At 34.8% G+C, this 7,731-nt stretch overlaps 1 protein-coding gene across 1 annotated transcript in view; it reads right to left on the bottom strand.

Moving 5' to 3' along the window:
- The window catches only part of LOC137633141 (polycomb group protein Pc-like), a 1,013,348-nt gene that overhangs the window by 496,426 nt on the left and 509,191 nt on the right, over nucleotides 1–7,731 (bottom strand). The gene's annotated exons all lie outside the window — the stretch shown is intronic.

The following is a 7,731-nucleotide window of genomic DNA, read 5'->3' as shown; positions in this document are numbered from 1 at the left end:
ATTACGAAGAAATATAATACCTGAATTGAACCACGCAGAAGCAACAAACCGTTATATATTTATTATATTTATTATATATTGGATCCTCTGACTGGCCAGACAGTAATGCATTGGATCCCTCTCTCTGGTCACGGCTTATTTTTTCTTTGCCTACTTACACAGAATAGTTTGGCCTATTCTTTACATATTCTCGTCTTTCCTCATACACCTGACAACAATGAGATACTTAACACTTCTTCACCCAAGGGGTTAATTACTCTACAGCAGTTTGTTCAGTGTACTTTCCTCTTGGTAAGGGTAGAAGAGACTCTTTAGCTGTGGTAAGCAGCTCTTCTAGGAGAAGGACACTCCAATATTAAACCACTGTTCTCTAGTCTTGGGTAGTGCCATAGCCTCTGTACCATGGTCTTCCACTGTCTTGGGTTGGAGTTCTCTTGCTTGAAGGTACACTCAGGCACACTATTCTATCTTATTTTTTTTTCTTCCTCTTGTTTTTTTTTAAATGGTGTGTTGGGCAGGCTTAATAGAAGGGCCATGGATGCCTGGTGGTTTATCAAGAGGTTGTCTTTTCCTTTTTCTGATTCTTTTTCTTCTCAAAACCATCCTTACTGTCCTCCCTTCAGTTGAAGTGGCTATCCTGGAGGGTATTTAGCCTTGCATGGTGTATCGGCTCCTCCATGTTGACCAGTTTTTCCGACTTTTTACTATAGTCTATGGGTATCATCAATCACTTTGTTTATAATTCTGTACGTATTGTTTTTGTTATAATTCTTGTTAATCTAGTTTTTAAGTATGATGTCTCTTTTTTTATTTCTATTAATTCTTATGCTGTCTGGAGACATTGAGCGAAATCCGGGACCAGTACGTCCTAGATTTCGTCAATGTCGTCTTCTGTATTGCAATATTCGTGGTCTTCATGCAAATATCCAAGACCTTACAGTTGCGTCCAGACAGTATGATATTCTTTTGTGCTCAGAAACTTTGGTTTCTAATATGAGGCACTCATCTGAGCTCCTTATAACTGGTTTTAAGAACCCAATAATGTTGAAACGTGATGCCATCCCTAGGGCCAGGGGAATGGCGGTGTATATTAGGACTGAGTACCCTGCTTCTCATAAGTCCTGCTATCAATGTGGATGTCATGAGATTCAGGTAATAAAAGTTTGTGGCAGGCATAACAACTTTTATTTATGTTCGATCTACCGGAATCCAGACATGGATGATTCTATCTTCGATTGTCTTCTTACCATTATGGCTAAGATACAAGAAGATGATAGAAAGGCTTCTTTTGTCTTTGTTGGTGATTTTAATGCTCACCATAGGGAGTGGTTAAGTTCTATCTCTCCTACCGATCGCCATGGCTTAAGAGCTTTAGACTTTGCCTCTGAATCAGGCTGTGAAGCTACTCACAGGTCTGGTAATTGCTTGGACCTTGTATACACTGACTCCCCTGGCGTTATAACTGGTAAGGTTGGTTCTCCAGTCGGGACATCTGATCATGCCTTGATTTCATTATTAGTGAAGACTGAGCAGCCTGTCCCTGATATATCATATTCTTGTAAAATTTATATGAAATCCCAAGCAGACTGGAATGGGATTTTACATGATCTTTTGTTCTTGAATTGGTCACAATTATATAATAGTGTAGATCCTGTTGTCCCTTTGAATGAGAATCTAGTCAACATAATTGATAGGCGTATCCCTTCTCGTGTGCTAAGGTACCGAGTGAAGGACAAACCGTGGTTCAATGATGATTGTAGACGTGCTTTTTTGGAGAAGCAGGAGGCCTATCAACTTTGGAAGGGTAACAGATCAGATTTGACCTGGAACAACTATACTCAGCTTCGAGCTTTTGCTCAGAGAGTTTATGCCTCAACTGAAAAGGAGTACAATTTAACCATTAAAGAAACCCTTTCTGGTACAACTCAGGAACATAAATGGTGGTCTACCCTTAAATCTGCACTCTTTGGTGTAGATGCAACAGTTCCTCCTTTACTTAAACCAGATGGCTCAGTCACTCACTGTCCAAAGGAAAAGGCAACCCTTTTGGCTGATGTTTTTGACAGTAAACAGAGTAATGAAAAACTTGAACTTCCTCATTCCTGTTTTCCTGAGGCTAAACTAACTAGTTTAGCTTTTCGATCTCGTGAGATTAAAGCTCTGTTGATGGACCTTGATGCTTATGGAGGTGTAGACCCAAATGGTATTTTTCCTTTGTTTTTTATAAAGACAGCAGATTTCTTAGCTCCAAAGTTATCTGTTATTTTGCGCAAGTTAGCAAGAAGAGGAGCTTTTAGCACTAGTTGGAGAATTGGTAATGTTACTCCTCTATGTAAATGTGTTTGTGGTAGCTCAAGTCCCACTGATTACCGCCCAATTTCCATAACTCCCATATTATCTAAAGTTTTTGAACGTCTTCTGGCAAAACGTCTTAATAGGTTTGCTGAAGGTAATCATCTCTTCCCTAGTTTGCAATTTGGTTTTCGTAAAGGCCTTGGAGCATGTGATGCCCTTCTTACAATCTCCAATGCTGTACAGAAATCCCTTGATTGTGGTCGGGAAGTTTGTATGATTGGCCTTGATTTTAGTGCTGCCTTTGACCGTGTTAATCATGAGGCCCTTGTTTTCAAACTGAAACAGTTGGGAGTGGGTGGGTCGTTTCTTAGCATTATTATTGATTTTTTAAGTAATAGATCTCAAAGAGTTGTTGTTGATGGGCACCATAGTGATTATAGGAATGTGATATCCGGTGTTCCACAGGGTAGTGTTCTTGGCCCATTACTTTTCATACTATATACACATGACATGTGGTTTGGCCTAGAAAACAAGCTTGTTGCATATGCAGATGATGCTACTCTCTTTGCATCAATTCCATCCCCTGAATGTAGATCTAGGGTTGGTGAATCCCTTAATAGAGATTTAGCTAGAATTAGTGCATGGTGCAAATTATGGGGTATGAAGTTGAATCCTAACAAAACTCAAAGTATGATTGTAAGTAGGTCAAGGACGGTGGTTCCTCAACATCCGGATCTCAGTATTGATAATGTTTCTTTAAATATGTATAACTCTTTCAAAATTTTAGGTGTGATTCTCGACAGTAAATTTACTTTTGAGAAACATATAAGGTCTGTCTTCTTCAATTTCACAAAAAATAGGCTTATTGAGAAAGTCTTTCAAGATTTTCGGTGATCAATCTATTCTGAAGAAGTGTTTTAATTCTTTCATTCTACCTTGTTTTGAGTATTGTTCTCCTGTCTGGTCTTCAGATGCTGATTCTATTCTTAATTTGTTGGACAGAAACTTACGGTCTATTAAATTTCTTATTCCTGATCTAGATATTAATCTCTGGCACCGTCGTTCAATTAGTTCATTATGTATGTTGCATAAGATTTTTCACAACTCTGACCATCCTTTACATTCAGATCTCCCTGGACAATTCTATCCTGTTCGTAATACTAGGCAGGCAGTTAATTCTAATAGCCAGGCCTTCTCCATCACGAGGCTCAATACTACGCAGTACTCTAGAAGTTTTATTCCAGCTGTGACCAAGTTGTGGAATGATCTTCCTAATCGGGTGGTTGAATCAGTAGAACTTCAAAAGTTCAAAGTTGGAGCAAATCCTTTTTTGTTGACCAGGCGGACATAGTCTTTTTATAGTTTATTTATGACATATTTGTTTTTGATGTTGTTGATAGTTTATTATATGACATGTCTGTTTTGACGTTGTTTCTTATTTTAGAATGATTTATTGTTAATTTGTTCTCTTCATTTATTTATTTCCTTATTTCCTTTCCTCACTGGGCTATTTTTCCCTGTTGGAGCCCCTGGGCTTATAGCATCTTGCTTTTCCAACTAGGGTTGTAGCTTGGATAGTAGTAGTAATAATAATAATAATAATAATAATAATATAGTTCTTTTAACCCATACAGTAAAACAAATACTCCTATTGAAAATGAAATTGAAATTATTATACAACAAAGAATTCATGAATATTTAAATATGTTATGAACCCTTTTTCATCATTTGCCACCATACTCAAACCTACTTTTATATTCCATTTATTTAAAATAGTAACATTGTATGAACAATACGTTTCTTCCTCTTTTCTCAAATGCTGCAGATTTGAAAAAAAAAAAAAACTATAAAAGTTAATTGTTACAGCAAATTTCGTCAACTTCCAAAATTAAAAGGCCTTAGTAAGCTGCACAAGCACCCTTACCCCAGGAAGATAATGAGCACTTGCTAAAGTTCAACAATAGCTGGATTTTTGTTGTGAGAATTTTCTTCCCAACCTCCACTAAATAAATAACACATTTCTAGAAGGCATAGTTAATGAGCGTAAATAGCAACAGAGAAAGAAAACAGAAACAGGTTTGTTGAGTATCAGTCAGCCATTATACTATTCTAGGGTAAGTATGATCATGTATTCATATATCGAAATGTATTTCTTTTTGCCTTGTATGGATATAATAGTGGCGCGACCCCTCGTTTATTTGATAAAAACACTAACAGACTCGAAATCTGTTTAGAAAAGTTCAATTATTGCTTACTTCAAGTATATGCTAATAAATTTTTTTTTTATTTATTTCCTTTATTTCCTTATTTATTTCCTAACTGGGCTATTTTTCCCTATTGGAGCCCTTGGGCTTATAGCATCTTGCTTTTCCAACTAGGGTTATAGCTTGGCTAGTAATAATAATAATAATAATAATAATAATAATAATAATAATAATAATAATAATAACAATAATAATAATAATAATAATAATAATAATAATAATAATAATAATAATAAAAGGACTAACATTGAATCTCCCATTTCACTAAAAGAGATATGTAAAGCAACTATATCGAGTATTTGAATGCCTGAAAATTTTTGACACAACAAAAGTAAGGCCAAGGAGTGAGCTTCCTTCGGCTAATATTAAATCCGTCTTCTCAACTTGGCAATTTCCTCCAACTATTATATCACCCTTCACTGTAATCATGATTTATTGATAGTTGTATTGTGCTATTCAAATCTCTTGTACAGGAATACTGAAGAAAATACTAATTTCATCACTAAAATTTTTTTTTTCAAATACGTCACAACTGCCTTTAATGTCGAATTAGCTCTGCTACAGGATCACAGACTCACAGGGAAATTCCTCCAATGATGAACATTTCTTCCCGGTCGTATATACAGTATACATTTCTATACTGCGCTCAAGCATCTAAGGCGTGAATGGGTTGTTAGCAGACGGGTTTAATAGGTAACTCCAACCAAGTTTCCGATACTCGGCGTTCTATGCCATATCCCCTTTCATGTGTGTGAGAGCTTGTGTGTATGTGTGCGTGTGTTTATACAATGCACTTGCTGTGTTTTTGCTATTTCTAATACTAAATATAGATAAATTATAATCTATTTGTTTGCTTCTACATCTGTCCCTTTGTCGTGTAATAATTTCTTGTCAAGGTAAATCTATTCCATCGTTGATTTCTCTCATAAACATTATCTCACTGCTCCTCGGTTCTGGCAAGTGTTCCACGGATGTGCTGCGCATGCCATCCACGTGGGTCACTATTAAAGTAGCATAATGACCTGTAACTTCCATCAGATCGCTCAAATGGTCTTTGCTCCACTATGGCTAGCTTCAATCGCAAATGAACAGTATCTTATTGCTCCTTGGTACATGTACTGTATGTGCTATGTATGCCAACCATGTGATTCAGTATTTGGACGAAATTTATATACTTTCAGATGAGCATTATATTTAACTGAAATGTTTTAAATAGAATTAACTACCGAAATAAATGAAATTACGCTTAATTTTAAAATATACTGAACTTCCATTTGGGAGAAATCTTCTTGTGATATATATATAAATATAAATATATATATATATATATATGTATATATATAATTTTAATATAATATATAATATAATACATAATATAGTATAATATATATATAATATATATATATATATATATATATATATGGCATAGAACGGTGAGAATCGGCAAGTTTGGCACAGCTACCCATTGAACCGTTCAGACCTGCTTATAACATATTCTAGTGGCTGATGACACAGCAGACTACAGAATATATATACCCATACAGTATATGGCCACAGCCGAAAACACTCGAACATATGACCGGCAGAAAAAATGTAAACAATAAACTTTAGACCGCTCGGCTGTAACTAGAATTAAGAGGGAATTCCAATTCTGCTGTATCCAATCTAGTTCGAATTCAGGATTTGTACTTAGAATCAAATCCGACTATCACCACCATTAGAGCTGACTGGCAAGTTTGTAACACTTGGCCATTTTACGATAATTTTAGCATTAACACGTGATTTCATTTCTTTTACAAATAAGCCACAAATACCATTATCGAATTCATTGTAGAAATAAAATTACGATTAAAAAAAAAGTATGAAATAAAAACTGTTGATAAAAAAAAATATTACCACCAAGCGCCATCGGATAGAAAGCTACATTAAAATTCCAATATAAATAAACCTAAAAGTTCAAAGGTCAATTCGAAACAATAATGCTATGTCAGAGTTCTCTCATTGTGGCTAGACTGCCGATAATTAGATCCGGTGGGCCCAGTTGGTTTTTCAGAAATCTGGGAAAAATCGTTGGGGAAAAAAATGACAAAGATAAAAAAAAACATGAATGATAAGAGTGTGACGTCAAAATGATTTTTAAATGATAGTTATTATTAGAAGGATTATAGTTTATTGTCGGGAAAATGTGCCATCGAGAAAAATAACATAAACAATCGTTTAATTCATTTACTTTCAAATTTATCTCGGCCCTCTTTCTGAATGTGAAATTCACAAGCTTTAAATTTTCTGAATTATGGAAAGGTTCTAATGAAAATTCTTTTAAAATAATAATAATAATAATAACAATAATAATAATAACAACAACAATAATAATAATAGTAATAATAATAATAATAATGAAAATAATAATAACAATAATAATAATAATATTAAAAATAATAATAATAATAATAATAATAATAATAATAATAATATTTCGGCGATGAAAAATATACTTGATAGGATGAATGGCCTAACGACTTTAAACCACTACTATTATTAATATCATCGTGACTGTTGAGTTAAATGAAAAGTTTGAAGTTCCTGATTAAGACCTGACTAAAAATTACTTGCACAATTGTAGACCTTTTAACATCAGTTACAAGAATAATGGAAAATTTTCCAACGCATAAATATGACAAATAATAATAAGGAATTATTTCATCATTTAATTTCTACAAATCAAAGTCGAATGAAATTCGAAGGGAAAAATCACCTGACCTCTAAATAAAAATAAGGATGACGAGAGAGAGAGAGAGAGAGAGAGAGAGAGAGAGAGAGAGAGAGAATATGCTAGTAAAAGGGGGAAAATACAGGGGAGAATATATCGTGAAACCCTAAAAGAGAAAATATATCATAGGAACCTTAAAAGGGTCAATGCAATGTAACAAACAAACAAGCAAAGCAAGAAGCGGTACTTACCGAGCACAGGGAAAGGCTTGAGAGAGAGAGAGAGAGAGAGAGAGAGAGAGAGAGAGAGAGAGAATATGCAAGTAAATGGGGGAAAATACATCGTGAAACCCTAAGAGAAAATATATCGTAGCCCCCTAAAAGGAGCAATGCAATGTATCAAACAAACAAACAAACAAGCAAGAAGCGGTACTTACCGAGCACAGGGAAAGGCTTGTTGGCT

The sequence above is a fragment of the Palaemon carinicauda genome, chromosome 42 (assembly GCF_036898095.1).
Source record: "Palaemon carinicauda isolate YSFRI2023 chromosome 42, ASM3689809v2, whole genome shotgun sequence".
NCBI lineage: Eukaryota > Metazoa > Arthropoda > Malacostraca > Decapoda > Palaemonidae > Palaemon > Palaemon carinicauda.
This window is presented reverse-complemented; position numbering and strand designations above follow the sequence as displayed.